The 12,822-nt window shown below is 40.5% G+C and overlaps 1 long non-coding RNA gene across 1 annotated transcript; it reads right to left on the bottom strand.

The window, feature by feature from the left end:
* Positions 1-2,115: 2,115 nt before the first annotated feature.
* Positions 2,116-4,279, bottom strand: LOC135393086 (uncharacterized). Its single transcript, XR_010422441.1, has 3 exons — positions 4,189-4,279; positions 3,958-4,075; positions 2,116-2,218 (listed from the first exon to the last, which is right to left on the bottom strand). It is a non-coding gene; the product is annotated as an uncharacterized LOC135393086 (long non-coding RNA).
* Between the last annotated feature and the right edge of the window lie 8,543 nt (positions 4,280-12,822).

Consider the following 12,822-nt stretch of genomic DNA (forward strand, 5'->3'; position numbering starts at 1 on the left):
ATAGAATTGATCTCTCTGAACTAACCCACAGCTGGACCAGGAGGCTGTTGTACCAAATAAAGGTTGAAATCAACAATTGTCGTGTGTCTTGCCTGAAGCAGCTGCCTGGCTTAGGAGCGACAAATTCAGGTAAGCCGATCACCGTTCAGTAGGCTTAGCGTGGACCAATCAGGGCCAGCCATCGGTAGGCTTAGAATGGGCCAATCAGCGTGAAGTGGGCGGAGCCAGTAAAGAGTTGCACCATCCGGTGTCAGTGGGCTTAGAACGGGCCAGCGAGGGCTAATCGCCAGGCTTACATTGAGGACGGCCAATCAGAGTGTCAGGAAAGTCTGGGAGGGTGATCAGTAGGCTTTGGCTTAGACGTCTGAATCAGTAGGCCTAGAATGGACCAATCAGCATGAAGTGGGCGGAAAGTTGCACACCACAAGGTAAGTTTGAACGTCTGAGATAAAGCCACAGCAGGGTCGCTGCCGAGCGTGCCACCTGGCGGGCGCTAACGAAGGCTATGTTCAGCGGACTTAGTCAGCCAATCAGTGGGCTTAGAATGGGGCCAATCGGTAGGCTTACATTGGGGACGGCCAATCACAGGGCTTAGAAAGTCTGGAAAATGTGGAGAGTGATCAGTAGGCTTCGAATGGACCAATCAGCGGAGCCAGTTAATCGGCATAAAGGGGCGGAGCTGTGCTCAGCGATACGCATGCACCAATCAGCGTGAAGTGGGCAGAGACGAGTAATTAGCATAAAGGGGCGGAGCTACAGTCAACCAATCAATGATCAGTAGGCTTAGCACGGGCCATTCAGCGTGAACTGGGCGGAGCCAAGCCAACTAATTAGCATGAAGAAGCGGAGCTACGGTAAGCCAATCAAAGATCAGTAGGCTTAGCATGGGCCAATCAACGTGAAGTGGGCGGAGCTAATGGCGGCCAATCAGATGGCTTTGGATTTGGCTTGTGTTGGCTTAGAACTGGATTGTGTTGGATTATAACTGGATTATGGCTTAGAATTGGATTGGAATTGGATTAGAATTGGATTAGAGAAAACTCTTGGCTATAGGACACATTTCTATACTACTTGTGTCCGTGCGTTCCCTTTGAGATAACGTATCTCTGACAGAAGCAAATCCAACAGCGGACTGCTTACGGATGCAACTATCTTGGATTTCTCTAACCACCTGTTATTTAACCGCTGCCTTGAGCTGTGTGTTCTGGAAATTTAGGCAGCATCCAGAGTCCCTGCAATGTGTTGCCATGTTTCTCGAGGGCCTGTGTTTCACTAAGGCTCTCAGATACAAACTACCCCATTTCAGCACAGTAGAAAACACAGATTTGTAAATAGCGTCTGTTGATTGCACTGTACATACCCCCCACATAAAGGATCATAGTGGATACTACATCTTGTGCGATAATGTCAGGAACACAAAAAAGCTAGATTTGAAACCACTCTTACGTCGTAGTAGTAGTATTTGTGTGAAGCTGCGCAATTCCTGTCCTGCAAATAATTTAAACCATATGTTTCATCTGCCAGCGTGATGATCCCCTGAAAAGCAATTCACACTTGGCGGGAACTACCGGTTCTGAAACCTATCCCTGACATGTGTAGCCATCAGGGAGGAAACCCAGGGGCTGCGGTGGAAAAGACAAACACACACGGGCTATGTTCTCTCTGTGTATCAACTGCTCTGGCTACTAAGAAGAACATGTTCCAAATTAATATAACATGGCTTGACATGATACGCCAGCGAAAGCTAACCAATAAAATTAGTAGTTAAATATACAATATGTAAACACTTGCCATAACATGACAGTTTCCTTCCTGCATTCATGCGCTACCATTCAACCCACACAAACAGTGTATTGAATTTTTTTGTAGCATTACAGTTTGTTTGACAGAACTTGAAGAAGATTATATAGCACATGATAAAAGTAGAGTGAACATAATGTGCAGAAAAAATGGCTGCAAGCAAGCGAGCTGGTGAAGATGATGCATATGTAAAACCCCGGGACTAGGGAACACAAAGGGACATGTTTGTGTTTGTCCCTTCGTGTTCCCGAGTCTTGGGGTTTTACATCCTGGATGATGTGCAGGTTTCTACCCACGCTTAATGGCCGTAGCAGTAATGCATGAAGACCACTGCTAAGTTGTGTTGAGAAACACCACTTTATGTTTGCCATGTCTAAATGAAACGTACCTGACCTGATCCAAATTAACCGTTCTGAGTCTGGAACACACAAAGAGAAAAACGCAACACATGCCACAACATTAACAGATAGCAAATGAGCTGTAGCGAGCTCCACCTTGGGACAAAGTCAACAAGTAATTCACCAAAAGTCAATGAGCGCCTGAAACATCTCCAGTGGCGTAGCCAGACCTCAAAGGTAGTGGGGGCTCGATACGAAAACTCCCCCCCCCCGCTGATCCTGTGTCGACAACACACACATACTTGTGCGTACTGCAAACTGAGGATTAAAAAAGGGAACGAAAATAGTTGATTTAGACGTTCACAGTACGATTACATGTATAGGCTGTCATGACCAATGATGTGGTGGTGTCACGAGATTGGAAGTATTTTGAAAAGCTCATACTTTGAAAACCATTCAAGAGTGCTTCTTAGATAGACGCCATGAACTGCAAGAACTTTCGCGATAGTCACACTGGTTCCCCCGCTCCCATATATTATGTTCTCGGATTTGCACGATTTGTGTGGGTCGGTCCGTGGCAGGTAGGGGGGGCTCCAGCCCCCCTAGCCCCCCGTGGCTCGCCACTGAACATCTCTGACTGGTAGCAGGACGGTCCACATTCAATTCCTGGTGCTAGCACTGACTGGCTTTTTCATGAATCATTTGTTGGAAGTTTCGATGTGCTTGAGAACCATTCGTCAACCATTGTATCCTCATGAGGTGACGAGGGTTTGTCATCCCAAAGAGACTCCCTTTCTAGCATGTGTCCTTATGGATGCTCATCACTGCAGAAAAAAAGAAAGAAAGAAAGGAAAAGCATTTAATGACAAGAAATGGATAGTCGTATTTACTGTATAATGATTGTGTACAACAGAAAGAATACTTTTGCACAGGAGGCTGTACTTCTTGATGTCTAACATCAAGTTACAAAATTCCAGAATATGACATGTTGTAAGGTAGAGAATAAGTAGAGTTCTTGAGCTGTCGAGTTGAGTTGAGGGGGGAGTTGTACCCCCTTTTTATTTTATTATATATGATTATATGATTATCTTTATGTCTGTACCACCCCTCGCTCTCTACATTACAACATGTTTTATATATTCTAGGATTTTGTAACTTCATGTTAGACATTAACAAGAGCAGCCTTGCGCACGAAAGTCTCGTCTCATTAAAATTTAGATGCTCTCAACAGTCTTCTTTCTGTTGTGAATCTCTATTGCAGCATACCTGCACATTGCTGTTCTACGTACTGTGACTTTGCAGTAAGAGTATGGACTTTGGGTAAAAAGACTGCACAGCACTGCTCAGGTATTTTTGCCTATCGAACAGTATCTATGTATGCAGTATGCACACAGTATTTGTGCACCGGACCCACTAAAAATGTAGTGAATGTGGCATTGCCCACGGTAATGCGCCAAGTTGAACACAATTATTGTAGAATCCAGGTATTTTAGCTTGCATGTCAAGCCAGTACCACACCAGTATCCAGTGTGAAGTTGTGACAAATAAATAGTTTCCATTTTTCTTAGCTCTCAGAAAACAGACAGTGAATTAATAAGAGTAGACAATGTTAACATGAATTCTGGGCTGTTCTTCAGTTAAAGATTCACAGATAGTAAAGGCACCTTCCTCAATGGACGTTGATGACACTGAAAATTCTAAAACGTTATCAGAGGCGACATCAGCTTCGGTGTGTCAAAGGATTGTATGTCCAACAGTAATCCAGCTAACAGTAAAAAAAACGTGCAAAAGACAAATTAACTGAACTAATGTAACGTACCTTCTATATCAGACAGTGAAGCTTGTAACACCCCATCCACAGGAACCAGTGTCCAGACACAAAAGTGCTTGAACTGGGAGATAGCAGCTAATCGGAATGGCGACCTTTGTTTTCCACCCTGAAAGCACAGGTTGTAACTTTGAGGGCAGATTTAAAAGTGGTGTCAAGATGTCTGCATGCGAGTGCACATGAAAAGATGAATACTCAAATTATAACATCACATTGTCATACCTGTTGGTGGAGGTGGACTGCAACTAACGTGTCAGCAATTTCTTCATGACCAGATGCAAGCCAGATCATGCTTCATTTCCGCCTTCAGCGTGCACCTGTGATAATTCAGAAGTTAGATTATCAATAGTACTATTGTGTTGTTAATCGTGGTTATATCAGAGTAAGCGCAGTAGGACAGCTGCACAATCGATTCATTAAGCTTGCTATTTTTTATATCTGAACCTCGACGTACCTTTTTTTGCTCTCGTTTTTTGCCTTGATCCTCCGTGGTACGTTCAAAATGTTATGCGTCGGGCACCTCAGATTTTCATCAGACGATTTCGTGCCGAGATTCCAAATTGCCTCTGGAGTCGCGCGTAACCTATGATAACATTCGTGGACGAAATCCTTGCAGTGGAAATTAGCAGGCACCACTGTCAGCTAAGAGCTTCGCACTGCTTGGTCTTTTGGCAGCTTATAATAGGTAACACTTGAATGCTCCGATTAATTGTTCTAACAGCGTAGCACTGTCGCATCTTCGACAACTTCGCCGTAGCATATTCACGAATCATATCGCTCCAGCCCATAAAAAGCAAGGTCAGAACAAGGAAGTGCACTTTCCAAACGACGCTGTGCCAAAAAAAAACAAAAAAAAATATTCACATGCTTTGTTTCCGGCTTAGCAACAACAGCTCAGGAGGAAACGAAAGAAGCCAAGCAGCCAAGCCAAGAGTCCATGCCAAGCCAAAGACAGATAAACCGAGAGCAGTGACGTCGGTGTGCCCGTGCGCAGGGTTTGCCGACGGTCTGACGGCCGGGCGTGGGAACTAAACGGTTTTCTAAAAAACTACGAACAGTTGGAGCAAGATATTTCGCACACATATTCAGTGTTCGGTAATGAACACACAGCGCGAGTATCGCTCAGTTCTGCGGCACTTCAAAATCGGCATATCTGACCTTTAACCCTGAAGAACAGAGGAACACGCGGCGACACGTAAACAACAACAGAGGAAAATAATCTATAATTGAACCATCATAAAATCGACCAATATACAATTTTCATTCTAACAAACACTACGAACCTTGATGGAGGTATCCAAGACATAGAAAATATGCACTGTTTTCACTCTTTTCCCCAAAGCCAGGAGACTTTATGTCTCTATATATGTGACCATAGCACCGCGCATGCTTTATCACTCAAAGGGTTAGGGGCTATATTACTTCGTCCAGCAAACGGGGCGCTCTAGAGGTCATATAAGAGAGTTCAAAGGCGATATATTTTATTGTGCAGCGCAAATAGATGTCGATATCACTCGCGGGAGTCACTATCTTTTCGCATCCTTTCCCTGAAACGGAAATATTTCATCAAAGTGGTTGACAAGTCGGCTAAGTTTGTAGAGATGCGATATTGTTATTGAAGATGTAGAGAAAGGCCAAATAATTAATTGGTAGCAACGATACTCACTCAAAAAACGAGAAACAAATTTTATTACATCAATTTTTGTAATATCTTGCAACAGAAATTTCTAATGAACCACACAGAAATATCAAATGTGAAATGCAACTCAGAGTTATGAGGCATTCCCATCTTAGAGATAGTTACTTATGTCAATCGAGTGAACAAACAAATGCAAGACAATAATTATTTCAGGCAGTAAGTTCACAACTCATAGAATATCAGACGAGTGAATACTTGAAACAAAGTCAAAACAATAATTCTCACGACAGGTGGAGATTATAGCATTCTAAACCAGATAATAAAATTTTAATCAATAAAATAAACATAGATATGCTCTTAATTAAGTGTAGATCTGCACTTGAAAACAGAAGAGACAATTGCTCTACATTGAAAAGATGGACAGATTTTGTACTCGATACCATAAGTCATGGGAAGATGTGATAAAAAACTGCTTCGAAAAGGAGGAGCCGCGAAACGATTTCATTATCGCTGCATTTCAATACGTCCTAGACATGGTCGTATTCAGAGAAATGGTACAAACTACAGAACTGAAGGTGCAAGAATTTATATGCCGAATCTACAATACTTATAAAAATATCTGCACATCAACGCAGGAAGGGCCACTGGGATTGATGGCGGAGTGTTTGAGGTTTGCCAACGACGAATTGAAATACACTAGACCAGATGTAATTGTAATCATTGCAATGGGCATTGCGTTCATCAAGAAAGCAGTCGGATCAAATTATCATATACAAGCGGTCTATATCGCACGATTCATTACGGATTTGTTGAAATTACACATTACTGAGATGGAAAGTACATACAATCTTATCACGTGATATATTCCACTACCACGGGCAACGCAATTATTTTCTTCTACCAGTCTCTGCAACGATGTCGAATCAACAGAAGTTCAATATTGTCGTGCAAGGTCTGATGTATTATCACCTGTTGGAACTCAACAAACATATCAATTGCGGTGGACCACGGGACGATTTTCATCTAATATTCTCTTGTACGCCATTCAAGAATCTTCATACAAAGAAAGGAGACATCAATAAGAGACTATGCAAGTTCATCGCGACAAAGTGCAAGTTGTTGAAGCAATACAAACACGGCGACAACATAGCGCCCACGTTAATCAACGCTGGATTCAAGCGCCCACTAATCAGAATAAACTATTTAATGTCTTCGGAATTCATCAATGAAGACAACAAACGAAAACTTCAGTGTTTGAAATAGAACTGTAATTTATCGAAATAAACAAGTGTATAACTGAAACAATAAATGTAATCTTTGTCATCATTATAATGAATTCTTCGCATCACAATGAAAAAACACCTTACATTCAGCATGGCTAGACTGAGAACAGTGATCGCTAAGGAAACGAATATTCAACAATTTGTGTAAGAATTCTCATATGGAATGAGACCTGACCACCAAATAGGTTTTACACGACTACACTCTGTACAAGTTCAACACCCGAAGGATAGAATTGCCCGAGAAGGATCGGTCATTGAAATTTAGAGACATGATACATCAGTCTATGATTACAAAAAGGATCACTAATCTCATGTGAAAACTTCCACAGTGCATGTATATTTCTCAATCAGTTGCACAAGCCCAGACATAGTAAAAGAAGAAGAAAAGGCGTCTTTGACAAGCAACCGACTGGAGTGCGGAACAAATAACTAAATATTTTTGTCTACACAGTTGTCCATTTGTATGACTGGATAGGAAAAATGAGCCGTCCAAGATAGGGCAAAACGGGAAATAAGGCAAGATAACTGATTGCGGTGGGATAAGTCAAAGCGTTCGCGACACAGTGTCATCGGCTTTTACAATCGCATTGGGGTTCACGGCCTGGGAGATAATACGAAGCCTTCGCGAAACGCGAATCTATTATCAGATGCCACAATGCAAACGAAAGATTTTACGAGCACGACGTGCAGGCCAAGTCTACATTTCTAATCACATAGCCTTCGTAACACATGGCACACAAACGTATATGAAATAATTTCCAAGTGTCAATTCCCGTGATTAAACTCTTATAAATTTTAGCAATTAATCCACAACCAATATCTTGTATAGTATGGGTGAGTATATGCACAACTTTTTAATCTATATCTTTAGAAAAATGCAAGAAATAGCGTGCAGTTTTGACTTTGAAAATTTAAAGAAGAAAATGATCTTTAGTGTGGAATTTGCGTTTTACAACGTTATGAGCTAAAGACTTATAAAATTAAAGTATGGCCTTTCCATTTGTAGTGCCCAGACGCTATGACACTAAAATAGTGTGATAGTTTTTCTGTATGGTTACGGGAAATCTCGAGTATATTTTGTGAATTGGATCAATGTTTATGTGTGACCTGCGCTGATCTGGTTATTATAATTAATATAACATATCTTCCATTGTGTTTATGCATAACGCTCATCTTCATTGTATATTGGTTAAGCACTTCTGATGGCGGTTGTGTGATCCGCTTCTCCCAAAATCTGATTGCCACTTGGAAATTATTTCATATACGTTTGTGTGCCGTGTGTTACGAAGGCTATGTGATTAGAAATGTAGACTTCGCCTGCACGTCGTGCTCGTAAAATCTTTCGTTTGCATTGTGGCATCTGATAATAGATTCGCTTTTCGCGAAGGCTTCGTATTATCTCCCAGGCAGTGAACCCCAATGCGATTGTAAAAGTCGATGACACTGTCCCAAGCAGCACAATGCACTGAAAGTCAAGTGCAATAGGGGTGGACGGTACGTGTCTTATCAATGTTCTTTAGTTTCACGAGTATGTTCAAGGCCTTTCACCTACCGTCCACCCCTACTGCACTCGACTTTCAGTACATTGTGCTGCTTGGGGTGTCGCGAACGCTTTGGCTTATCCCGCCGCAATCAGTTATCTTGCCTTATTTCCCGTTTTGCCCTATCTTGGACGGCTCATTTTTCCTATCCAGTCATACAAATGGACAACTGTGTTGACAAAAATATTTATTTATTTGTTCCGCACTCCAGTCGGTTGCTTGTCAAAGACGCCTTTTCGTCTTCTTTTACTATGTCTGGGCTAGTGCAACTAATTGAGAAATATACATGCACTGTGGAATTTAATTCATGAAATATGAGAAGTTTTCATATGAGATTAGTGATCCTTTTTGTAATCATAGACTGATGTATCATGTCTCTAAATTTCAATGACCGATCCTTCTCCGGCAATTCTATCCTTCGGGTGTTGAACTTGTACAGAGTGTAGTCGAGTAAAACCTATTTGGTGGTCAGGTCTCATTCCATATGAGAATTCTTACACAAATTGTTGAATATTCGTTTCCTTAGCGATCACTGTTCTCAGTCTAGCCATGCTAAATGTAAGGTGTTTTTTCATTGTGATGCGAAGAATTCATTATAATGATGACAAAGATTACATTTATTGTTTCAGTTATACACTTGTTTATTTCGATAAATTACAGTTCTATTTCAAAGTCTGAAGTTTTCGTTTGTTGTCTTCATTGATGAATTCCGAAGACATTAAATAGTTTATTCTGATTATTGGGCGCTTGAATCCAGAGTTGATTAACGTAGGCGCTATGTTGTCGCCGTGTTTGTATTGCTTCAACAACTTGCACTTTGTCGCGATGAACTTGCACAGTCTCTTATTGACGTTTCCTTTCTTTGTATGAAGATTCTTGAATGGCGTACAAGAGAATATTAGATGAAAATCGTCCGGTGGTCCACCGCAATTAATATGTTTGTTGAGTTTCAACAGGTGATAATACATCAGACCTTGCACGACAATATTGAACTTCTGTTGATTCGACATCGTTGCAGAGACTGGTAGAAGAAAATAATTGCGTTGCCCGTGGTAGTGGAATATATCACGTGATAAGATTTTATGTACTTTCCTTCTCAGTAATGTGTAATTTCAACAAATCCGTAATGAATCGTGCGATATAGACCGCTTGTATATGATAATTTGATCTGACTGCTTTCCTGATGAACGCAATGCCCATTGCAATGATTACAATTACATCTGGTCTAGTGTATTTCAATTCTTCGTTGGCAAACCTCAAAAACTCCGCCATCAATCCCAGTGGCCCTTCCGACGTTGATGTGCAGATATTTTTATAAGTATTGTAGATTCAGCATATACATTCTTGCACCTTCAGTTCTGTAGTTTGTACCATTTCTCCGAATACGACCATGTCAGGACGTATTGAAATGCATCGATAATGAAATCGTTTCGCGGCTCCTCCTTTTCGAAGCAGTTTTTTATCACATCTTCCCATGACTTATGGTATCGAGTACAAAATCTGTCCATCTTTTCAATGTAGAGCAATTGTCTCTTCTGTTTTCAAGTGCAGATCTACACTTAATTAAAAGCATATCTATGTTTATTTTATTGATTAAAATTTTATTATCTGGTTTAGAATGCTATAATCTCCACCTGTCGTGAGAATTATTGTTTTGACTTTGTTTCAAGTATTCACTCGTCTGATATTCTATGAGTTGTGAACTTACTGCCTGAAATAATTATTGTCTTGCATTTGTTTCAATTGTTCACTCGATTGACATAAGTAAGTACCTCTAAGATGGGAATGCCTCATAACTCTGAGTTGCATTTCACATTTGATATTTCTGTGTGGTTCATTAGAAATTTCTGTTGCAAGATATTACAAAAATTGATGTAATTAAATTTGTTTCTCGTTTTTTGATTGAGTATCGTTGCTACCAATTAATTATTTGGCCTTTCTCTACATCTTCAATAACAATATCGCATCTCTACAAACTTAGCCGACTTGTCAACCACTTTGACGAAAGATTTCCGTTTCAGGGAAAGGATGCGAAAAGATAGTGACCCCCGCGAGTGATATCGACAGCTATTTGCGCTGCACAATAAAATATATCGCCTTTGAACTCTCTTATCTGACCTCTAGAGCGCCCCGTTTGCTGGACGAAGTAATATAGCCCGTAACCCTTTGAGTGATAAAGCATGCGCGGTGCTATGGTCACATAGATAGAGACATAAAGTCTCCTGGCTTTGAGGAAAAGAGTGAAAACAGTGCATATTTTCTATGTCTTGGATACCTCCATCAAGGTTTGTAGTGTTTGTTAGAATGAAAACTGTATATTGGTCGATTTTATGATGGTTCAATGATAGATTATTTTCCTCTGTTGTTTACGTGTCGCCGCGTGTCCCTCTGTTCTTCAGCGTTAAGTCTGTGCTATTTCGCCTTTGATAGATTGATTAGCTATTATTTCTCTATGTGTTGGATGGTGCGCAGGTTTGGCTCTCAATTAATTGTAGCTGTTGATTGTGTTGTTTCTCGTTATTTCCTTACGTTTATGCTGTTCACTTAATAAGAAATTAAAAGTTGAGTAATGTTGGAATATGAAACTGAGATTCCCTATTGCGGTCGAAATGTTATGACAGATATTCACGCTATTGCATTGATGGTTCTCACGTCTCAGACTTTTTCTAATACAATTTGTAATTTGATTGTCATCATATTGATTAAGAATATCTTCTTTGTAGTGGTATAGGTTTTATTTCCTCTTGTCGTTCGTGTTCCGCGGTCTTCCATACATCTATTGGCACCCGTCTTCAACAAATCGGGGCACATATCATCAGATCTGGTTGTTGGTTAGGAGCGTGCTATGTGGTGAAGTTCATTTTTAACAAGTCTACTTTCTGATGAGTTTGATTTTTTCTTTTGATTTTCTGAAAGATAGGTTAGTCTGTTGTTTTGATTAGGAATATCTTCTTTGTAGTGGTATACATTTTATTTCCTCTTGTGTTCGTGTCGTTCTTTGTTCTATTTGTTGGCTAGGAGCGTGCTATGCGGTGAAGTTAATTTTTAATAAGTCTATTTTCTGATGAGTTTGATTTTTTCTTCTAATTTTTTGAATGCTAGATTACTCGTTGTTTTGATTAGGAATATCTTCTGTGTAGTGGTATAGATTTTATTTCCTCTTGTGTTCGTGCCGTTCGTTGTTCTGTTTGTTGACTAGGAGCGTGCTATGCTGTGAAGTTAATTTTTAATATGTCTATTTTCTGATGAGTTTGATTTTTTCTTCTGAATGATAGATTACTCTGTTGTTTTGATTAATCAATGTAGTGGTATAGATTTTATTTCCTCTTGTGTTCGTGTCGTTCCTTGTTCTGTTGGCTAGGATCGTGCTATGTGGTGAAGTTCATTTTTAACATGTCTATTTTCTGATGAGTTTGATTTTTTCTTCTGATTTTCTGAATGATAGATTACTCTGTTGTTTGATTAGGAATATTTTCTTTGTAGTGGTATAGATTTTATTTCCTCTTTTGTCTGTGTCCTATAGTCTTCCAGGGTCTCTGCTGTTCACAGTTAACTACATACAATTATCAGAACTTCCCACTATTGCACTGGTGGTTCTCACGTATAGGAATATTAGACTTTTTATAATACAACTTGTAATTTTGTTTGTAATCATATTGATTAAGAATATCTTCTTTGATTAAATGGGGTGTCCGTTCTGATTCATCGAAAACTTGTGTATGATTAGAGTTAATAAATAATATATTGTTTGATTTGTGATACCTATTCAATGCTATTGTATCGTACCTGTAATAAGTATATTCTTTGTTACGTGTATTGTGTTTCTTCTGCTTTAGATTTTTGGCTAAGTTTTTCCCATTCACGCAGAGTCATAACATAATTCCTAATGACTTTAATAAATATATTTTCACTTGTACTTTTGTGTATGGCTATCCTTTGCATGTAAACAGCCTACTGCACACCTGTTGTAGCTGGAAAAATTACGATGAAGTCGACTCAGGCTGAAAAATGACGAAAGTCGGCGGCCCAGGCTGAAGGGTAAACGCGCACGCAGCCCTCCGGCCACGTAACGCCCACAACAGCAGCCCTCCACTCGAGCGCCGCCCACCTGTCGCGGGAAGGAAGTCGGCCCAAGTAGGAAAATGGTGAAAGAAGTCAGCCCAGGGTGAAGGGTAAGCGCGCACGCAGCTCTCCGGTCACGCTCCGCCCACCACAGCAGCCCTCCACCCGAGCGCCGCCCTGTTACAGGTGGTGAAGGTTTTTCGGCTGGGTTTTTCTCCTTCACCTGATTGGCATCACAATTGGCACAATTCCCAGCAATATTGGCTTTAATAAATATATCTCAACTTGATTGGCATTAATAAATATATTTTCACATGTACTTTTGTGTATG

Source organism: Ornithodoros turicata, chromosome 4, assembly GCF_037126465.1.
Source record: "Ornithodoros turicata isolate Travis chromosome 4, ASM3712646v1, whole genome shotgun sequence".
Lineage (NCBI taxonomy): Eukaryota > Metazoa > Arthropoda > Arachnida > Ixodida > Argasidae > Ornithodoros > Ornithodoros turicata.